This window comes from Ambystoma mexicanum, chromosome 11 (genome assembly GCF_040938575.1).
Source record: "Ambystoma mexicanum isolate Mex_15411 chromosome 11, UKY_AmexF1_1, whole genome shotgun sequence".
NCBI classification, from domain to species: Eukaryota; Metazoa; Chordata; class Amphibia; order Caudata; family Ambystomatidae; genus Ambystoma; species Ambystoma mexicanum.
In genome coordinates, this window is record NC_090934.1 from 865,032,556 (window position 1) to 865,054,934 (window position 22,379).

The following is a 22,379-nucleotide window of genomic DNA, read 5'->3' on the forward strand; positions in this document are numbered from 1 at the left end:
ACAGATGGGGTCATCCCCAGGTGGATCTCTTTGCCACCTGGCGCAACAAGTAGTGCATCGCAGCTTACGCCTCCCCCCCCCAACTCCGCTGATTCACAGAGTGATTTGCAAGATCAAGGAGTCTCGCCAGCTTAACCTCATTCTAATAGCTCCCTGGTGGCTGGCCAGGCCATGGTTTTCTGCTCAGCCATGCCTCCGATTCACCTCCCCATGGGCCCAGCACATCTTCTATGAAACTAACACTCACAGCGTGGTGCCTGAGCAGGTAACGCTGCGGCACATCAGCCTCTCCCAGGCCAATTTGGAAATCATACAGGGCGCAAGGAGTAAGGCTACTAGGGCCCAGTATAAAAGTAAATGGACTAGGTTCTGCCAATGGGCAGACTCCAAGATAATCAACCCCCCTGGCATGTACTTTGGAGGACGTGCTCTCCTCAGCGCACCTCGCCCACTCTGTTGTGCAGGTAGACACCTACCATACATACCTTGCAGCCATCGGGGCTTACAGGACCTCTGAGCAGGGGATTTTCTCCTCCAATGCTATTGTCAAACATTAAACGGGGCTCGCAAGGCTCTACCCGCCCATCAAGAGGCTGCATCCCGTGTGGGACCTTAACATAGTCTTGGGCGCCCTCGCACAAACCATTTGAGCCAATGGTGTCTGCTGACATCGGGCTGGTCACCATCAAAACGGCCTTACTAGTCGGCCTCGGCTCGTAGAGTCTGAAAAATTCAGGCGCTGGTCGCCTCTGAACCATATACTACCTTTCACAGGGACAAAGTAGTCCTGGGGCGCACCCAGCATTTCTGCCCAAGGTGCCGTCTGCTTTCCACTTGAACGAGGAAATAGTCCTTCCTATTTCTTTGCCGATCCTAAGGAGGAAGCAGAGAGTACTGCACTGCCTGGATTTCAGGCGTGCCCTGAAATTCTACTTGGACAGGACTAAGGGCTACCGCAAATCGGACGCCTTCTTTGTCACTTTCGGGGGCTCAAGACCAGGATATCCGGCCTCCAAATCCCGCTGGATGTTCTCAGCCATCAAAGAAGTGTACGAGGGACAGCACAAGCCGCTCCTGCCCAACATGCATGCCCACGCAGTCAGAACCAAGGCAACAGCCATCGCATTCCAGCGCCATGTCCCTTGGCAAGTCATAAGCAGGGCGGCCACGCCCTCGGCTTTCTGCAAGCATTACAGTTTGGATGCCGGCTCTAGATCTGATGCGGCTTTCGGACAGGCGGTTCTCTGGAACCTATTTGCTTAAGGAGGGTCTCCTCTCCACCCTGGAGCTACATTCAGTTGTAATTGCCCATGCAGTATGGAGGGAAGGGGACGGGACGTACAAGTAATTATAAGTTACTCATCGAAGTGACTAATGTACTCTGTCCTTAGTACCCTTTCCTCCGTACGTCCCACCATCCTCCCCCTTAATATTACTGGTATCATTTGGCAATGTTAAATCTATTGTCGACGCGTCAATGGGAGACTGAGGTGTGGCACCCAGGGTGGAGTCAGGGCAGCGCATGCTCCCTGGGCTGCGTGTCTCTAAATTTAAAGGGGGAGGTTTTTTCTGGTGAAAAAGGTTGTATCCCGTCCCTCGGAAGGGACGCCCATGCACTATGGAGGAAAGGGTACTAAGAGTACGTTAGTCACTACGGGGAGTAACTTGTAATATTTTATTCAATCGACGATGGCGCTGGGTTTCTCTTGGCCAAGGGATGTAGTTGTGTCTTCCGTTTTTTGTGACAATCATTATCTGTTTTGCCTGTGTTCATTTTGATGTGGTTCAAGTTAATCCAGTGGAATACATTGCGAAGGCAGTTCTCTACTGTTTTTTCTTCTTGGGTGTCTTGTATTTTGAAGATGTAGTCGGCGTAGTTGTAGCAGGTGAGGCCGTGTCTTTTGATGCTTTTGATTAATAAAAATAGGTAGATGTTGAGTAATAGCGGGGAGAATGATGATGATCCTTTTGGTACTCTGCATGTGGAGTCTCTTGGTGTGGACTTGTAAGGTTTCATCCAGAAAGTGCCCAATAGCCTCTCTGAAAGTTGCATCTAGAAGTAATATGCTTTGGAATGCAGGGAACATTTGGAAGAGCATATACCATTCCACACCCCCACGCTTACTCTTCTTTACACCACCACTCAACTAGAACACAGATACTATGTCACCATTCGGTATAACTGTTCTCATATCAACATCTCCCGCTCACTCCATCACCCTGAGTAAACACTGTTGGTTTCACCCCTCCCCCCCCCAGCCAGGCGTTCTCCTCAGGCCTAACGCAGCCACACTCGGTCTGGATAAATCCTGCCAGAGCGAACATACTCCTGATCGCTCAACCACCACACCTACCGCTAAGAAGCAGCTACCACACGAATTCCGCACCAGCTGCACACATACCTGGTGCGCACACGCACCTTTGGACTCTCTACTCTCTCTACTGACCCGAACTCCGGTTCCCAAGGGCGTTCAACCTACCAGCGCCTTCAGACCATACCAATGGTATATAAGGCACTATATAAATGCAAAATAACATAACCTATGCTTTCCGTTCTATTTGATAGGAAGGATTTGATCCATAGTAGGGCGGTGTCTGTTATTCCCAGTCCTTCTAATCTCGTTATGAGGATGTCATGGTTGAATATTGAATTCTGCGGATAGGTGTAGAAGTATCAGGGCAATAATGTTTGAGCCCGCATTTGCTTTTAGGTCGTACCATATTGAGAGGAGAGCTGATTCCGTTACACTCATTGATCTGAAGCCAACTTGTGCTTGTTCTAGTAGGCCGTGCGCTTATATGAATTCTTGGGTTGTTTTGTATATGTAGGTTTCGAGGAGTTTGGCTATGCACGGGATGTTGGAGATGGGTCTGTAGTTGGGGAGGTCCTCTGTTTCCTGCTGTATCTTTGAGTAGCGGCCTGATGTACGCTGATTTTGAAGGAGTGTGGCGCTTTACCTGTTGAGATTGAAAGATTGTGAACCTTCCTATGGTATTCCATGGGAGTTCCTTGCTTGAGAATTGGTTTGTATATGTCCGGAGGGGGGAGGGGCAGGGGTCCTCGGGAGAGCCTGATTAGTTGCTTTGATTTACCAGTTTGACGAAAGTCTGCACTAATATTTCCCGGAAGCTTCGTAATTCGTTCAGATGTTCCTCGTGAGGGTAGGCGTGGTCTGTAGTATGATTGCGTGGTCTGCTTTGTATGGTTTGTTGGATGGTAATAATTTTGTTTGTGAAGTGGTCTGCTAGGTAATTGTATAGTTTCATCGATGGTATTGGTGTGTTGTTGCAGCCCGTTGGATTTTTATTTCGTTTATGATTTGAAGAGTTCTTTTTGGGTGTTTGGTGCTTTGAAGAGTCGGTTGTCGTAGTGTTTCCTCTTTGCTTTTTGTATTTCCTTTTTGTATGAGCGCAGAAATTTCAGTTTATTTGCAGTGTTCTTGATCCTCAATTCTAATTCTAGTTTTTTTTTTCTTTTCATGGAGCTGAGTAGTGGTGTGAACCATTTTGCCATTGTTCTTTTATGTGAAGTAGTGAGGTTTTTCTTTGCCTATGTCATCTATGGTTGTTACGATCCAGGTGTGGAGTAGGGCTACTTTTTTTTCCAGGTCCGCTTCTTCCATAGGTGTTTGTGGTTTGCTGAGTTCCAGGAGTTCAGTTAGGTTGGAGTTTTTGACGGTTCTCCAGTTTCTTTTCAAGGTGATCGGCGGTTTGGCTTGTTGCTTGTTCATTGGAATGGTCATTGTGATTATGAATGGAATGATGAGGTGGTCACTCCAGAGTATTTGAATTTGGGGGGTGCTGTAGTAATGAGTTCTTTATTGGCGAAGATTGCGTCAAGTGTATGCTCTGCCGAGTGGGTTGCTCCTTTGACTAGTTGTTGTAGATCAATTGCTGCTAGTTGGGGAGTTAGAGTTTTGTGTGGTTGTGGTTTCTTCATCGAACCAGATGTTGACATCGCCAGGATGATTGATTGATGGCTAGGATGGTGATTGCTTCCTTGAAGGAGTCTACGAAGGTTGCATCGTAGGTTGGTGGTCTGTATATCGGTATGAATTTCAGGTTTGTTTTGGAGTTTACTGATAGGCGTAGTATTAAGGATTTGCATGGATCAATGTTAAATGAGTCTTCCAGTTTAATCGGCAGGTGTTCCTTGTGGATGATTGCCTCCCCCATTCCGCCTCTTTTGGTTTTTCTGTTTGCTTGGATGCATTTGAAATTTGCAGGCAGTTGAGGGTGATCTTGTAGTTGTCTAGCCATGTTTCGGTTGAATGTTTGGACATTGACCTTGTGTTGATTAAATTACAGTGGATTTATTTTGGTGTAGTTCGGTTTAGTGGTTGTTCCTTGTTTTAGTTTGTTGTTCAGTCGTGGTGCATCTGTATTGATGTTGGTTGGATGAATAACAGCGACAGCTGCTTCTTCATTGAAGTGGTGCAATAGATTGATAGCATGGCTGTTCTATCGTGGTTCTTCGGTGGTACCAATTGGTTGAAGATCAGCATTGGCTTCATCATTGAATCGGTCTGTTAGGTTAATGATATGATATGGCATTTGTAATGTGCGCATACACAAGTGTTTCAAAGGTTCGGTTGTTGGTTACCAGGGCCTCGTCTTGTCTGGTGTGTTGTGGGTGTCGATCGTGCCCTCCTGTTCTTGTGATGTATGGGTTAAGGGGGTTGGAGTCATCCCACTCTTATTGGGTGCTCCGGTCTTTTTTCTGGATGTTTGGACTGGGGGGGGTGCTTCTTTGCTTGTCTCGCAATTTCAGTGTTGAGGTATCGATGCTCTCTGGTTGTCGCGAGGTATGGTGTAAGATATAAGGATTTTTCTCTTACGTACTTTGTTCTGGTGATAACTGTTTTAAGCGGGGTGTTGCCTGCATTTAAGGCCACTTCTACTGGGGGCAGTTGGTTTTGTGTATCCCTGTCCATTGTTGCATGATCTTGCTTTCTCTGAGTCAATTTCTGCATCAGGATAGGTTGATTCTCGGTGCAGCCCATTGCGATGTTCAAGGACAGGATTAATGCGTCCTCTAATCTTGATATGCTTGGATGCTCTCAGGTTCTGTCTGAACTTCCTATCGATGGGTCAGGTGTTTCCTACAGGTGCAATGTCCGGGGGTTTTGGTGGAGTGCAAGGCGTTGAACTGTCGGTTGGTCTAGGACTGAGTTAAGGTAGGTAGCGATGGGTTCTCAGGTGTTTTGGTGCCAGGGACTAGGTTTCAATGATGTTGATGATGGATATTGGCACACAGTGCTTAACGTTTCAGTTGGGACCTGGACGGCCAGAGAGGGCAGAGTTTCAGACATTCTCCGGTGGTAGTTGGAGTAGCTGGTTTCGAGACCCCTTGGTAACTAGAGGAAGATCTAGGTTCTAGAGAACGGTAATACAACACTCAGATCTGAGGCGACTGGACAGCAGGAGAGGCCTAGGCTTCAGATAGTGGGCGGTAGAGTATGGGACGTCTAGGTTAAAGGTAGGTATGATCGAAATCCTAGAGATTGACTCACTTTAGAATTCAAAGCACTATCACAGAGTGGCCCTTTCTGCATGTGAATCAAGTCATTCTCCAGCATGGTGTCTGGCATGGATTCACATGCTCATGAATATTCCCTGTCAGGCTGGGAATCCTCGATAAAGAAAAAATCAGTTTTGTTTCTGAACTGTCTTTCTACTAATAACCAATCACTGCTCCTGGGTCATACTGCCCTCTACCCAAGTGCCTCCTCTGACAGCCATATTTAGATTTTTACCGCATATTCAGTGTTGGGAGTCCTCGTGCTGTAGCTCTCGAGCTTTTACTGCATATTGCTTTTTTTTCTAAGTTTACTCTTATTTTTTTGGTCAATCGTGCCTCAAGCTCCACCGATTCTACTTCTGATCAACGGGGACCCGTTTTGGGATTTTCTACACCCCCTCAAGGGCAGATTTTCATCGCATTACACTTCTTGGAGGATTCCGGAAGATCTTTGAGGCCTACCCCGGTTTGGATATGGCCCAGGACAAAGGAGATTCGACACCTACTGGATCCAAACTGTTAAGGAACTGCCCAGGATGTGGATTACAGAATGTCTTCGTGGATGAGCACTCCCGGTGCCTCTACTGCCTTCACGCCGACAAGTTGCACGTGGAGGAGGGCTGTGCGTTCTGTAAGAACGTGTCCCCCCGGACAATGAAGGACCGTCGTACTCGGCTCACCAACTGGCTGGAGGGGAAAAGCCCAGCAGCAGGTGAGAAGTCTGAGCGGTCTTCTAAGACCTTTGAGGGCACTCCGGTGACGGGGGCCCAACAAAACGCAAAGCACTGCGATTCCGCGGGCACCGGGAGCGCTGTTGGTTCGGGCTCCTTGGCTGGCAGGCAGGGCTCGATGTCACCAATGCCATCATCCACGAGCCAATTGTCTGGCTTGGGGGGGTGGTGGGGGGAAGGAACCCAGAGAACCCGGGTAAGCTTCGGGAGAAGCCCCGGTAGATCCTGGCGTAGAAAGCCAGGGCGAGGCGGTGACCCTCCCCCTAAGGTGAAGGCCTCAGAAGCACAAGGTCGTGAATGCCCTGATTCACCCAGCGAAGGCCTCGATTGAAGGAGTTGTGGTGGCCTCTTTGCGAAGCCTGTGGAGGCTACCCCAGTGGAGGTTTCTCTGCCACCCCGGAGGGAATCCTCTTTCTAGCCTATCGAGACGACCCCCATGAAACCCCTGGACAAGAAGGGGGGGGCACGGTTGCCATAGCGGACAGATACCACCTCCGAGGATGAGCTGGCTGGCGTCAAAGCTATCCTGGACAAGTTTGTTTGAGACCTACGGTGTTGGGGAAGAATTCTCTTCTAAGGCTAATTTCCCTTACCTATAGTCCCCCAGCAGCTTTGCTTGATTTGAAGGGTTTATATTTTTCACCTGCTAAGAGTGAGACTCTCTTTTCCCACTCTTAGACAGATTGCTAGTGTGTGTTTTAGGCTATCTTGTGTGCTTATGGTATGTGGGGCTTTTCTCACCCTCATAGGAATAATCTTTTAACATGTGTTACACAGCACCCTCAGTGCAGTAATACAGGGGTGTCATAGTGACCCCAATCATAGACTCCATACCCTGGGACTGACCGTCTCCCATGGCATGTAAAGTCCCCATTGACTTTACTAGTCAATAGATATGAACAAAGCCAGTACAACCCATCTTACTATGGAAGTACTGGAAAGGGTTAATAGTTTTTCCCTAGTGCTCATTTTTGAGAGGGTACAGTCCAGTCCCTGTCAAGTTTCTGGCTGGTGGCAGTGGTTACTACCATAAATATTCGACCGCAAATATTTTCCTATGGGATTTTCCCATTGTTCGAGGCTACCACTTTTACTGACAGCCTCTAACATACCGCTGGTTTATTTTAATATTAACTTTACTCCGGTAGGTTTTTATTGCCAGATCTTTGATAATTCTTTCTCTTGTCTTTCTCTGAAATCCTAACTCAGGTCGAGGATCCTTTTGGCGGGCTTCTGCACAGAAGCCCTCCTCTCGGTGCCACAGAGTCTGGTGTAGACAGGATGTGTGGGAGAGGGATTAGGCACCCTGGACAGGGTTACCTAGGCAACCCAAGTCACACTCTGCCCTGATAGGCTGGGGGGGGGGGGGGGTTATCCCGCCAGGATAGCCACCCCACTGTGTGACGGACAGCTAGGCTGTATGAATGGGGGGTTTTCTGCATAAAAACAGGGCTCTGATGAGAAGACGTCGCCACTGGAACTAAGACCTGAAGAGGAGAGAAGCTGAAGACCTCTGCAACGACTGAACCACCGGTGAAGCCCTGCTGCAGATTCTCACCACTTTTCTCCAATGACTTGTTAAGATCTTCGACTGCAAGAGTCTTCTTCCCTTGAGCTGGTGGGGCCAACCAGTTCGCCAATTGCTTTCCAGGACCTGCCTTGGTTGAATCGCCAGTGGCAAGCACTAGACCGGATAGCCAGGCACCCGTCCACCGCGATTTAAAGGAGCGTACCTTTTATTTGTCTTGGCATCGCCGTGGCTGGTTTCATCCCTGGGCAGTGCAGTAACTCGAACCTTCCTCCACAACGAGAGCCTCTCTTCCTCTGCTGGATCTCCCAAACTGCAGGAACTGCCAGGAACTACCGCCTCCGCAGGAGCGTCTTCCACTTTTAAGGTACATTGTTCCGCCAGGCCTCCCGTTTCGTTGGGTACTGCTAAAGGTGTTTTAAATCCTTAACTTCTGGGTTGGCCGCCCCTTTCGTCTAACATTATCTTTTTACATCTGCAACCACCTTTTCAACTCGTTAAAGACTTGACTGCAGCTACAAGAACAGTTTGATCTTGGGCATTTGCCTTGTGCCACTGACTCTGGCACAGGCCTCTTGACTCTGGCTAAATCTGTTACAACTGCCTTCTCTAGATTGCTTCTCACTAAGAAATGTGTTGGTGCACCTAAGCTCTTATAACCACCTTTGCTTCACCTTTCTATATTGCCGAAGTGCCATTTTGCTCGGTTTTCATCAAAGTATTGCTTATACTAAAGTATTGCCATGCCTAACTTGTTCACAATCAAATTGTGAAGTGTTGCTGGTGTGTTTAGGAGTCTAACCCTGTATGACTTGTCCTTTCCCACCCTCTGAAGAAATTTTTAGAGTGCCATTTCTGCTTACTTGACACTGTGCCGTTTTGCTCAGTTTTCACTCTTGTTCAAACCTGTCTACAATTTAAATTAAATAGGGAGTATGTATACTTTTCCTGACTGTTTTAACTTACTTTAATGATAGTGATTTGTGTGTGAACTTAAGAATGTGTAAAATAAATATATATATTCGTTTTGATACAAGGCTTTGGTCAGTGTTTCCTTGCTCCATAGTATTGTAGTCCTATTGTGTAAACCCTGAATACTGCTTCTCTTCCTCTTGCGATAACTCTGACTGCTCAGCCACAGCTACCAACTAAATCTTTGTGCTACAGACGGATGCCAAAGGGGTTTATTGCATATACCTGTAGTCTTAATTTTCTGTAGTGGTCCCTAAGGGAACTGCATTGGATTCTGCCTAACACGGGAGGTATCCCGATGAGGCAGACATGGAGAGCAACGGTGGAGCCGCAGGCCGTGGAGGAAATTGAGGACCCTGCGCCCCAGCCGTCGATCCCGTCGCAACCAATGCCTACGCCACAGGACAATTCAGGAGCAATCTTGATGGCTTTGCAGACCCTGTGTATGGAGCTAAGGACAAGGTTGCCCTTACCCCCAGCAGAGGATCCAGCAGCGTCTGGACCGTCGGGGAGCCCACCGAACAAGCGGAGGCGAATCCAGCCTCCCCCCTCCTTTCAAGCCTTCACCTCCATCCCCTCCGAGGGATGTGACTGACGGCGACTATGGGGACAGACCACGACGGTGGTGACGACGGGACGGATCTCCCATCACCCCCCTGCCCGGGCCGGCCTACCTCTCCCCCCACCCCCCCTGACGAAATTGGCTCCTTTCACGACATGATCGCCAAGGCATCTGAACTTTTCCAGCTATGTCCCTAAGAGCAGAATCAGGAAGGTTTCCTCTACCAACGACGGGAGGCCAAGAGGAAGACCATCCTCTCGGTTTCATTACTGGACGACAACTGGGACAAAGGACTGTCCCTGCTGAAGAACCCGCCCACGGCCCCTGCGAAGAGGGACCGGTACGAGAAGTACCGGGTCCCAGACTCTGCTCCTATGTGCCTCAGTGCACAACCGTCCCCTGATTCGGTAATTTCCGCGGCGGCCAAGAAGAAATCGGCAGGGGCGACTGCATCAACTTTCACTTCCCCACCGGACGACGAGGGAAAGGAGCTGGATGCCATGGGGCGGGTGGTCATCTCGTCTGCGGCAACGACCATCAAGGTGGCCCTCGCGATCGTGGCACGCTATGACGTAGCTGTGGTTCAAGATCGCTCCCCTCCTGGACTTCCTCCCAGACAAGAGGGCGGAAGCCCTTGAAATCCTGCAGGAAGGCAAGGTGGCGTCAGACCGAGATGGGCCTGAGAAACTTTTGGAGTCCTCCAAAAGCGTAGCTCGACGAATCTTCACCCTTGAGGGGCGTGGACGAATCCGACACGGGTCCCCGTTGATCGGATGGAGAGTCGGTGGAGCTTGAGGCTCTTTTGACCGAAAAAAACTAAGTTTTTGAGAAAAAACGTGAAAAATAGCACTAACGCTCAAGAGCAATAGCACGAGGATCCCAACACATGAACGTGCAGTAAAAATCTGAAGATGGCTGCCAGAGGCGGGGCTTAGGTAGAGGGCAGTCATTGGCTGTGGTCAGTATGAAGCAGAGACCAGTGATTGTTTACTGCTACGAAAGACAGATCAGAAACGAAACTGATACTGGTTTTTTCTTTACCGAGGATTCCCAGCCTGACGACGGGGAATATTCATGAGCATGTGAATCCATGCCAGACCCATGCTGGAGAACAACAATTACAGGTAAGTAACTTGTTCCTTTCGGAAAGTGGTGAACGAGTCGCTACGGCCCATCAAAGCGGACACCGAGACGGCCCGTGCCCTAGGCGCTCTTCATCAACGATGGCCGGCCTTTCGGAGGCAAATCTCAAGGCGCTGCCAAAGGATTCGGCAGCAGTTCATCTTTGTACCGCCAGGCTGCCCATTCCTCGTCGCAGTAAGCCTACAGAGGATGCTGCAAGACCGGTGGATACCATCGCCGCCAAGGAGCCCAGGGTGGCAAGGCCTCGGCGAAACAGGATTGAAACGGCCGTGACATCGGGCCCCAACCTAAGCACCCCGGTGGGATGCCGGCTGGTGAACTTAATCAGTGTGTGGGAGTCCATCTCCACCGACAGTTGGGTGCTGGATGCCCTGGCCCACGGGCACACTCTGGAGTTTCAAAGAAAGTGCCCCCATTTGCCTCCTATGGCTAGGAAAGAAAACCACGTTCCACAGCTGCTTCTGGAGGTACGACCCATGCTGAGAAAGGGCGCAATAGAACTCGTCCCAAAGAGGCTCCGGAGTATACTTGCGGTAATTCCTCGTCCAAAAGAAGACTGACGGCTGGCGACTCATCCTAGACCTTTCGGCGCCTCAACAAATACATCAAAGCCCAGATATTCCGGATGGTTACCCTTCAGCACGTGCTGGGAAAGCTGGAGGAAGGCGACTTCCTATCGTCGCTGGACTTGGAGGATGCTTAGTTTCACATCCCGATACACAAAGGACATCGAAAGTTCCTACGTTTGGTGGTCCAAGGCAGGCACTACCAGTTCAAGGCCCTTCCTTTGGGTTGAAGTCTGCTCCAAGTGTCTTTACTAAGGGCCGACACCGGTGGCTGCGCGGCTGCACCTGCAGGGGATCCACGTTTACCCCTACCTGGACGATTGGCTCATCCGTGCAAGGTCAAGAGTACTCGACCACACAGCAAAGACCATCCGCCTGCTCACAGAACGAGACAGTGGCACGGTTGGCTTCACCGTCGAAGGAGAGGACGAAAGCCATCCTAGGCAATGTGCAACGGCTGTTGACCATGGAAGTGGCCAGGGTGAGGTCCATCAAGTCCCTGCTCGGCATGTTGTCATCTTGCATCTACCTCGTGCGCCTGTGCAGGCTGCGGACGCGACCACTGCAAAAGTTCCTCGACGCCCGTTGGATGCAAGTGGCGGGGAGCTTCGAGGACAAGGTCTCCCTCAGCGAGACTTTGTCAGGCGATCCAGTGGTGGGGGCACCCGCGCACATTTCTCGGCGGGCATGGTCTTCCAGACCCCAACGCACCAGGAGACGGTGACGACTGACGCCTCCCTGGTGGGATGGGGAGCCTTTGGCTCCCGGAAGAGAGGTCCCTGCTCATCAACGTCCTGGAGCTCCAAACCATGTTCTGGGCCCTCGGGCTTTCCTTCCGTCCCTCAAGGGCAAAGTGGTACGGATCTTCACCGACAACACCACCACGATGTTCTACATCCGGAAGCTGGGGGGCACCAGATCCCCAGCCCTATCCAAGGAAGCGCAGGATCTGTGGCACTGGACCGTGGCCCAGGGGATGTTCCTGGTATCTTCATCTGGCAGGAGTGAACAACACAGTCGCCAACTCACTCAGCAGGGAGCTGCACTCTTGCCACAAGTTGAGTTTCGGCAGGATCAAGTGGATCTCCTATTTTGACGATGGGGCAGTCCCTAGATCGACCTGTTCGCGACTGCGGCGAACACGAAGTTCTGGAGGTTCGCCAGCAGATTTCCCCAGCTGGGGAGCATGGGCGAGGCATTCTCCTTCCCCTGGGATGGCCTGTTCCTGTACGCGTTCCCACTTTTGCCATTTCTTCTGCGACTCATCAGTCAACTCAGACGGTCCCGGTGCAGGATGATCCTCGTCGCGCCAGCGTGGCCGAGGCAGATATGGTTCCCGGACCTTCTGGACTTGTCAGCGTTCCTCTCCCCTCCCCCAGTCAAATTGTCGACGGACGCAGATATCCCGGCAGACTACAAGGAGGTACTTGCTAAGGCCAGGGCGTCCTACTCTTAAGTGCTATGGACATAAGTGGAAGAGGTTCTCTGTCTGGTGCGTTACACAGAAGATCAACCCTATACGGATTACGGCCCCCCAAGTGCTGCCATACTTGCTGTAGCTGGCCAAGACGGGGCTGGCGCATGCCTCCAAGATCCTCCTGGCGGCCATCTCCGGCTACACCAGAACTCCGGGCTGGTCGTCGCTGTGGTCTCACTGCCTGGTGAAGGAGTTCATGAAAGGACTGTTCCGCTCGTTCGCGGCGGTGAAGGCTCAAGCCCCAACATGGGAGCTCAATGTGGTGCTGACCAGGCTCATGGGTCCCCCATTCGAGCCCTTGCATTTGGCAGCGGTGAAGTTCCTATCGTGGAAGACACCGTTTCTTGTGGCCATCACCTCCGCACGACGAGTGGGAGAGATCCAGTCAAGGCCCAAGGTAGGGCCACTTTTCTCTCACACCCTGCAAGGATGACTCCTTCCCAAGGAAACGTCTGAGCGGAAGGGACTGATCAGGTTCTCACTCCAGCACGGGTACCGAGGCTGATTCAGCTACCGGCCTCCAGTCTGAGGGATCGCTAGATCCTTCTGGAAACGGTGCTGAGGGACCGCAAGTTTCTTTTACCGGATGTCCACCCGGGAGGCTATGCCCTACTACCGGACAAATGTATGAGGGGGTGCCTGTAAGTAGCACTACCGGTGACAGCCGAGGGCAGTACGCCTACCAGGCCTCGGCCTGAGGTGCAGGGTAGGCCTCAAGCTCCACCGCCAAGAGTTCAGGAGGAGGCTGGGCCCAACGAGGCAAGCACCACTACGCTGGCACATGGCATGCAGCCTGACAAAATGGCAACTCATCTGATACAGCCCCTTGGAGAACGAATTTCAAGGGTGGGACTGGTCTTCCCCAGGTACGTGGCCTACAGCTTATCCTTCAGTGTCGCAGGGGAGGTATACCCCACAACCAGCAAGGCAAAGTATGCACAGGCCCCAACAGCCGCCCACTACTCCGTAAATACCACCTACCACCCCTCCAGCCTGTGAGGACAGGTTTTTTTGAGAAATTACTCACGCTTCTGAGGTCCCCTCAGATGGGTGCCATCCTTCGGGATGTGATCAGGGACATGCTGCCTCCAGAGCCTATAGTCATTCCTCCTATGGCTCCAGTGCCTCAGGCCCCCACACAGCCCCAGCTGCCCACTCTGGGTCTTTAGATTCCAGCTTCCCTGCCTCTTACAGTTCAAGTGGTTCCACACCAGGCTTCGGTCTCCCCTCAGCCTTCAGCGTCCAGCACTCCTCCGGTACCAGACCAGCCCGACACCCTGGTGGACACAGATGAGGAGGACAACCTCAACATGCCATCTTCAGCCAAGGCTATCCATGAACGACTTGCAGGTTTGGCCAAATACTTGGGACTTCCACAGACCGAGGTTCAACAATTTGAGGTGGGGGGTCATGGCCGAGGTTCTCACTCTACGCCCCACAGCCAGAACAGGGATCCTTATGCAAAAGGACATAGTTGCCATGGCCAAAAAGGATGGCTTAAACACCATTCGGCGCAGCGTACTAATCGGCGCCTCGACGCCAAGTACAGGCAATTGGAGGGGGATCCACTCTTGATGTCGGCACACCCTCAGCCACACTCTTCGGTGGTTGCTGCGGCCTCACTTTACTCAAAGCCTCAGTCTTCCTTGGCTACCTCGTTTTAGGCACTTCTAGGCAAGTCGGAGAAGATCTTGGAAGCTTATGGAAAGGTCGTCTATTCCAACGCCTCTCTACAACTTCGTCAGTCTAATGCAGACGCCAGGCTCGCAGGCATTAATCAGAGGCTTTTGGGGGGGGGGGGAGTAGCCGACTTCCTTCCAGAACTTCTGTGCAGTCAGGCCCGTTTCAAGGCGGAGCTGCCAGAAGCAAAAATGGTAGCTCAAGACATCATGGATTCTACCGTAGTGCATATAGACACCTCAGGCTGTGCCATCTGTATCGCCATGGACATGAGAAGGACTGCCTGGGTATGGGCTACCAAGTTCAACCCGGACGTCCAGGAACGCATATTGGACCTTCAATTCGGGGGTGACTACCTTTTTCATTCCACCACTGATGAAGAGCTTGATAAGAACAGTTCCTAAACTGCTAAATCCTTATCAATCCTCACGAAGTCCACGCCAAAAACGTACAGCCAGATGCACCAGCGTTCTGACAAGGGGCGGGCCTTCAGCGAGTACCAGGGCTTCCAAGAACGAAGGTGTAGACAGCCAGACCGTTCTCCGAGTCAGCACCGCTGCAAACACGGTGAGGCAGGGAATAAGGGCTTCTTTCAGTCCCCCCTCCTCACCCCATGCCTCAGAGGGATAGAAGGCATGGCACGCCCCCCCAAACACCCCTGGGTTCACGTTTCTCCGGTGGGGGGGTGGGGCAAACAGGCTTGCCCTTCACACACAGTATTGGCGCACGGACCCCTGGATTCTATCCATAGTGTCCACGGGATACCGCATACCGGTTCCTCCTCCTTCTCCTCCACATCCACAAATTGGGACAACTCTGTTGGCGGAATTTCGATCACTCGTAGAGAACCAGGCAGTGGAAGAAGTCCCAGCCTCCTAGCAGGGCATGGGCTTCTACTCCAGGATTTTCACCATACACAATGTTAATATTAAAGGTATTTATATAGCGCACCGTCACCAACAGGGTTGGTCTCCAGGCGCTTAAGCGGATCTGTAAACATAAAGGTGGGGGTTGGGTGAAGAGGGCGTAGGAAAGTGAGAGGTGGTGTACTGTTGGTAGCTTCAGTTCGGTTTTCACTTTGCGCTGAGCTTGGGTGTGCATATAGGATCGAAGAGAGTCCTCGCGTGCTGTTGTTGCGATCTATGTGTTAATTGTTGTGGTGTGTTGAGTTCTGTGTGGTTTTCTGTGAGAGAGTAAGTTGTGTGGGTATTTGTCTGAATTATGTATGCAGAAATTTGAGGGTTTGGTTAGTGGGTTATATGTCTCGTAATCCTTGTTTTTTTTTTTTTTTATGTATCAGGTTGTCATACTGGGTAGGTATATTCTTTCTCCTGCTTTACTGACTGTCTAGTTTCTGGGGCAATACCTTGGCTAGTTCCTAGCTAAATAATTTGGGCTAAGTACCCCCGGTTGGGCGAGCATTATCCCTTAATTTGATGGTGTTGTATTATCATTCACCAGCCCCTTTCTATCCATTTACTGTCGGTGGTCCATTGGGTAGGCACATTCTTCTTTTCCCTTTCCTGACTGTCTAGTTTCAAGGGCAGTGGTGAGGCTGGCCTACAGCTAAGCTATTAAGCTTAGTACACCCTAGAGTGTTGAGCATTATCTCTGCGTAGGTAGTGGTGTTATATTATCATTCCCCACTCCTTCCTATCCATTTACTCTCAGTGGTCCATTGCTGCCCTTGTTTACGAGGTGGACCAGGTACTATTGCTGGGTCATACCTTGCTCTCCCGATTGATCTGTGGGTGTTATTTGGTATAATTCAATGTGGTTTGTTTAATTGATAAGTGGATATGTTTTAAATCCGTATATCCTTACTTTTATAAGTGTTGATGATTTAGGGAATCAGGATAGGTTCTTCTCACAGCCTAGTTCCACTGTTTCTCCAGCATGGGGTCTGGCATGGATTCACATGCTCATGAATATTCCCCGTCGTCAGGCTGGGAATCCTCGGTAAAGAAAAAACCAGTATCAGTTTCGTTTCTGATCTGTCTTTCGTAGCAATAACCAATCACTGGTCTCTGCGTCATACTGACCACAGCCAATGACTGCCCTCTACCTAAGCACCGCCTCTGGCAGCCATCTTCAGATTTTTACCGCACGTTCATGTGTTGGGATCCTCGTGCTATTGCTCTCGAGCGTTAGTGCTATTTTTTCGCGCTTTTTCACAAAAAACTTCGATTCTTTCGGTCAAAAGAGCCTCAAGCTCCACCGATCCTACATCCGATCAACGGGGACCCGTGTCGGATTCGTCTGTGCCCCTCAAGGGTGAAGATTCGTCGAGCTACACTTCGGAGGACTCCAGAAGCTTCTCAGGCCCGGTCTCGGAGATGGCCCAGGAGAAGGGAAGCTCGACGCCCGGAAAGCTGTTCAGGGTTTGCCCTGGATGCCAGCTGCAGAACGTCTTTAAGGAGGACGAACACTCTTTCTGCCTTTACTGCCTTCATGAGGACAAAACGCACGTGGAGAAGGACTGTGCGTTTTGCGGCAACATGTCGGAACGGACCATGAAGGACCGTCATCAACGTCTCGCCAACTGGCTGGAGGGTAAGAGCCCGTCTGGCGAGAAGAAGAAGAAATCCGAGCGGTCTTCTAAGACCTTTGAGGGCGCCCCGGCGACGGGGGCCCAACATAAGGCCATGCACCGCGAGTCCGCTGGCACCGGGAGCGCCGAACGGTCGGGCTCTACGGGCGTCAGGCAGGGCGCACCCTCCCCGGCACCATCAACCACGAGCCAACGCTCTGGGTCGGGTAAGAGGAAGGCCGAGCACCCGGCGAAGCTCCTGGAGAGGCCCCGGTCGAGCTCTAAGGCAGAGGAGGAGCGTGGCAGTGCCCCCTCCCTCAAGGATAAGGCGGTGAGCGCACCTAAGGTGGTGAAGGCCTTGATCCATCCGACCAAGCCCTCTATCGAAACGGTCGCGGCGGCCCTGGCCCAGCCTGTGGAGGCTGCACCAGTGGTGGCGACCTCAGGGCCCAGAATCTCCCTGCCTCCTCGGAGGGAGTCTTCTTTTGTGCCCATCGATAGGACCCCCGTGAAACCCTCCGTGGGGAAGAAGAAGGGGGGGCAGGGCGTCGTCGTAGATTCGGCCTCAACCTCAGAAGAGGAGCTGATCGAGGTCTTAAGCCACGGCCTAGGCGTGGAACAAGACCAGCCCGTCGGAATGGGCCCCGACGCAGGTGACGACGACGACATCGTCGAGGATACCGACGGGGCCCCTGCTCGCCGGTCGGATTCCCCTCTGCCAGCGCCACGAGACAACTCGGCGGCCATTTTGTTGGCCATACAGTCCTTATGCTCCGAGATAAGGACGAGGCTACCGTTACCGACGGAGGAACCTCTCCCGTCGGGGGATCCAGAACCGGGACCTTCTGGTGTTCCCCCTACCAAGAAAAGAAGGATCCATCCTCCACCTCCTTTTCAACCGTCGCGCCCCGTCCAGCCCTCCTCCCCATCCACCCGAGGGGATGATACGGGGACTGACACAGCGGCGACGGGTACGGACGACGAGGCATACGACGAGGATTTTCCGTCGTCGCCTCCCACCAGGGCTTCTCCGCCCGACGAGATCGGATCTTTCCACTCCATGATCTCCAGGGCTTCCGAGCTTTTCCAACTCTGCCCTGAGGAGAAGAAAAAGGAAGGCTTCCTTTATCAGCGGCGCGAGGCCAAGAGGAAGACGGTCCTCGCAGTGCCTCTGTTGGACGACATTTGGGATGAGGGCCTTTCCCTCCTCAAGAACCCTTCCACGACGCCAGCTAGAAGAGACCGGTACGAGAAGAAGTCCCGGGTCCCGGACACGGCCCCCCTGTGCCTCCGGGCGCAGCCTACCCCGGACTCCGTCGTCTCCGCGGCAGCCAGGAAGAAAGCGGGGGGGGGGGGTGCGGCCTCCACATCGACTTCCCCGCCGGACGGCGAGGGAAAGAAATTGGATACTATGGGACGTAGAGTCATCTCGTCGGCAGCGACGACGATTAAAGCGGCCAACGCCTTGGCTATCGTGGCCCGCTACGACAGGGAGCTCTGGTACAAGATGGCTCCCCTGCTGGATTTTCTGCCGGACGACAAGAGGGCGGAGGCCCTTGAGATCCTCCAGGAAGGTGAAGTGGCTTCGGACCACGCCATCACCGTGGCGACGGACATCGCCGACGCGGGGTTCCGCCAGCTGGGCAACGGCGTTTGCCTTCGACGTCGTGGATGGCTCAAAGCTACGGACTTTCGGCAGGACGTCCAGACCAGAGTCCTGGACATGCCCTTCGACGGGAACAACCTGTTTGGGAAGACGGTGGACGATTCCCTCCAGGCCATCAAGGCGGATACTGAGACGGCCCGGGCCCTTGGAGTCCTGCAGCAACGACGGACGCCCTTTCGGAGCGGCGGAGGCAAGGGCGCCTCCAAAGGTTCCGGCGGCGGTTTCTCTTCCTACCGTCAAGCGGCCCGCTCGTCGTCGCAAGAGGCCTACAGAGGACGAGGCAAGTCTAGCGGACCCCGCCGTCGTCGCCAAGGAGGTCAAGGCGGCAAGGCCGCGTCCAAGCAGGATTGAACCGGCCGTGGGGTCGGGCCCCCACCGAAGCACCCCGGTGGGAGGCCGGCTGGCGGGCTTCGTCAGCGTGTGGGAGTCCATCTCCACCGACCGTTGGGTGCTGGACGCCCTGGCCCGGGGCCACGCGCTCGAGTTTCAAAGAAGGTGCCCGCGCGTCCCCCCCGTGGCCAGGAAAGAACTTCACGTCCCTCAACTTCTCCTGGAGGTAAAGGCGATGCTCAGAAAGGGCGCCATCGAACTCGTCCCAAAGAGGCTTCGGGGCTCCGGAGTCTACTCGCGTTACTTCCTCGTCAAGAAGAAGACGGGAGGATGGCGCCCCATCCTAGACCTGCGACGGCTGAACAAGTCCATCAAGGCGCAGAAGTTCCGGATGGTCACCCTACAGCACGTCCTGGGTCAACTGGAGGAAGGAGACTTCCTATCGTCGTTGGATTTGGAGGATGCCTACTTCCACATTCCAATCCTAAAGGGGCACAGAAAATTCCTCAGATTTGTGGTCCAAGGGCGTCATTACCAGTTCTAAGCCCTTCCCTTCGGACTACGGTCGGCACCCAGGGTATTCACCAAGTGCCTCGCACCGGTGGCGGCGCAGTTGCGCCGCGAGGGGATCCACGTCTACCCCTACCTGGACGACTGGCTCATCCGCGCCAAGACGAAGGAGCTCGCCGTGGTCCACACAGCAAGGACCGTCCAACTCCTCACGGACCTGGGATTCTCCGTGAACTACGCCAAATCCCACCTGGTGCCCGCGCAAGTCGCACTGTTTCTGGGAGCGAGGCTCGACACAGTGTCCCTTCTGGCCTCCCCGTCGGAGGAGAGGACAAGGACCATTTTGGGCAAGGTGCAACGGATGTTGGTGGCCGACGCGGCCAAAGTGAGATCCATCAAGTCCCTCCTCGGGATGATGTCTTCCTGCATCTACCTCATTCCCATGTGCAGGCTCCGGATGCGCCCGTTGCAAGAATTCCTGGATGCGCGCTGGATCCAGACGACGGGCAGCTTCGAAGAAAGGATCAAGCTCGACGAGAGTTTCCGACGAGCGATACGGTGGTGGGGCACCCGCGCGCATCTGACGGCGGGCATGGACTTCCAGACCCCAGCCCACCAGGTGACTGTGACCACGGATGCCTCCCTGGAAGGGTGGGGAGCGCACACCGAAAATCTGCACGCGAGGGGACTCTGGCTCCCGACGGAGAAGTCCCTGCATATCAACGTCCTGGAGCTCCGTGCGGTGTTTTGGGCCCTCAGGTCCTTCCTTCCGTCCCTGAAGGGCAAGGTGGTGAGGATCTTCACCGACAACACCACCACCATGTTTTACATCAGGAAACAGGGCGGAACCAGGTCCCCAGCGCTGTCCAAGGAGGCGCAGGACCTGTGGCATTGGGCCGTCGCCCAAGGGATTTTTCTGGTGCCGTTTCATCTGGCAGGGATAAAAAACACCATCGCCGACTCACTCAGCAGGGAGCTGCGCTCGTGCCACGAGTGGGAACTACGGCAGGATCTGGTAGATCGCCTCTTCCGACGGTGGGGCACACCCCAGATCGACCTGTTTGCGACGGCGACGAACACCAAGTGCCGGAGGTTCGCCAGCAGGTTTCCCCAGACGAGGAGCATGGGCGATGCTTTCTCGTTCCCCTGGGAGGGCCTGTTCCTCTACGCGTTCCCTCCCTTGCCTCTGCTAATCCGGCTCGTCAACCAGCTCAAGAGGTCACGGTGCAGGATGATCCTCGTCGCACCTGCGTGGCCGAGGCAGATATGGTTCCCGGACCTTCTGGACTTGTCAGCGCCCCCGCCGATCAAGCTGCCGGCGGACGCGGATCTACTCTCCAGGGAAGGAGGCGCCATCCTCCACCACGACCCGAAGTCGCTGAACTTGCAGGCCTGGCTCCTGCAGCGCTAGAGTTTGGAGGATACGACATACCGGCCGATTGCAGAGAGGTTCTTGCAAAGGCCAGGGCGTCCTCGACTCTTAAATGCTACGGACACAAATGGAAGAGGTTCTCTGTCTGGTGCCACGCACAGAAGATTAACCCTCTACGGATTACGGCTCCCCAAGTACTGCCGTACCTGCTGACGCTGGCCAATGCTGGACTGGCACACGCGTCCATCAAGATTCATCTTGCTGCGATCTCCCGATACACCAGAACCACGGGGCGGACGTCTTTGTGGTCTCATCGTCTGGTGAAAGAGTTCATGAAGGGACTATTCAGATCGTTCCCGCCGGTGAAGGCTCCGGCCCCGGCGTGGGAGCTCAACGTGGTGCTGACCAAGCTCATGGGACCTCCGTTCGAGCCTCTGCACTCGGCCCCGTTGAAGTTTCTATCGTGGAAAACAGCTTTTCTTGTGGCCATCACCTCCGCACGACGAGTGGGAGAGATCCAGGCCCTTTCCTGCAAGGCCCCGTACTTGACTTTCCACGACACGAGGGTAGTGCTCAGGACGCACCCCTCCTTCATGCCCAAGGTACCGTCGGACTTCCATCTCAACGAACCCTTGGTGTTACCTGTGTTCTTCCCGTCGCCTTCGTCGCCGGCTGAGAGGACTTTGCACTCGCTGGATGTAGCTAGAGCGCTGAAGTTCTACGTGGACCGCACGAAGGGTTTTCGGAAGACGTCACAACTCTTTGTGAACTTTGGACCTGTCAATCAGGGGAAGGCTCTCTCGAAGGCTTCCATCTCCAGATGGCTCTCCGGCTGTATCATGTACTGTCACCGGTTGGCAAACCGACCACTGCCTGGCCGTCCGAGAACCCATTCCACCAGAGCGATCGCAGCTACCACGGCGTTCCTATCTGGTGTGCCCCTGCTGGACATATGCAGGGCTGCTACGTGGAGGTCGACGCACACCTTCACGAAATTCTACTGCGTCGACCGGGATTCCAGGGAGGAGTCCAGGGTCGGCCAAGCAGTGCTGCGCAACCTGCTCGCCTGAGGTGGGCCTGGTGAGGAGGTAAGATGCTTAATGTTGAGTTGATGTGTTGCTTAATGTTGAGCCTTTGCCACCTCCCGTGGTTGTGCATGTGTGTACTGCTATGTATTCTTTATTCATGAGCATGTGAATCCATGCCAGACCCCATGCTGGAGAAGGAACAAGTTACTTACCTGTAACTGTTGTTCTCCAGCATGGGTCTGGCATGGATTCACATGCGAACCCTCCCGCCTACCCCTCTGCGGCTCTTCACTTGGTCATACTGACACTTCACGTGCTTCCAAATCTGAAGATGGCTGCCAGAGGCGGTGCTTAGGTAGAGGGCAGTCATTGGCTGTGGTCAGTATGACGCAGAGACCAGTGATTGGTTATTGCTACGAAAGACAGATCAGAAACGAAACTGATACTGGTTTTTTCTTTACCGAGGATTCCCAGCCTGACGACGGGGAATATTCATGAGCATGTGAATCCATGCCAGACCCATGCTGGAGAACAACAGTTACAGGTAAGTAACTTGTTCCGTATGTCCTTATGGGCATTCTTTCTGGTTATGAGGTGAAGAGCCATGATTTGTGATGTTTCCTGAATTGTAGGTGATCTCTTGTGTTCCGTATGTTTGGTAGTTCGTTCCAGGTTTTTGGGGTGAGGTGAGAAAAGAGGATCCTCTGAGTTTTATCGTGTTGTATGATTTGGGTTTCAAACGGATGTCGCTGCTGGATCTGAG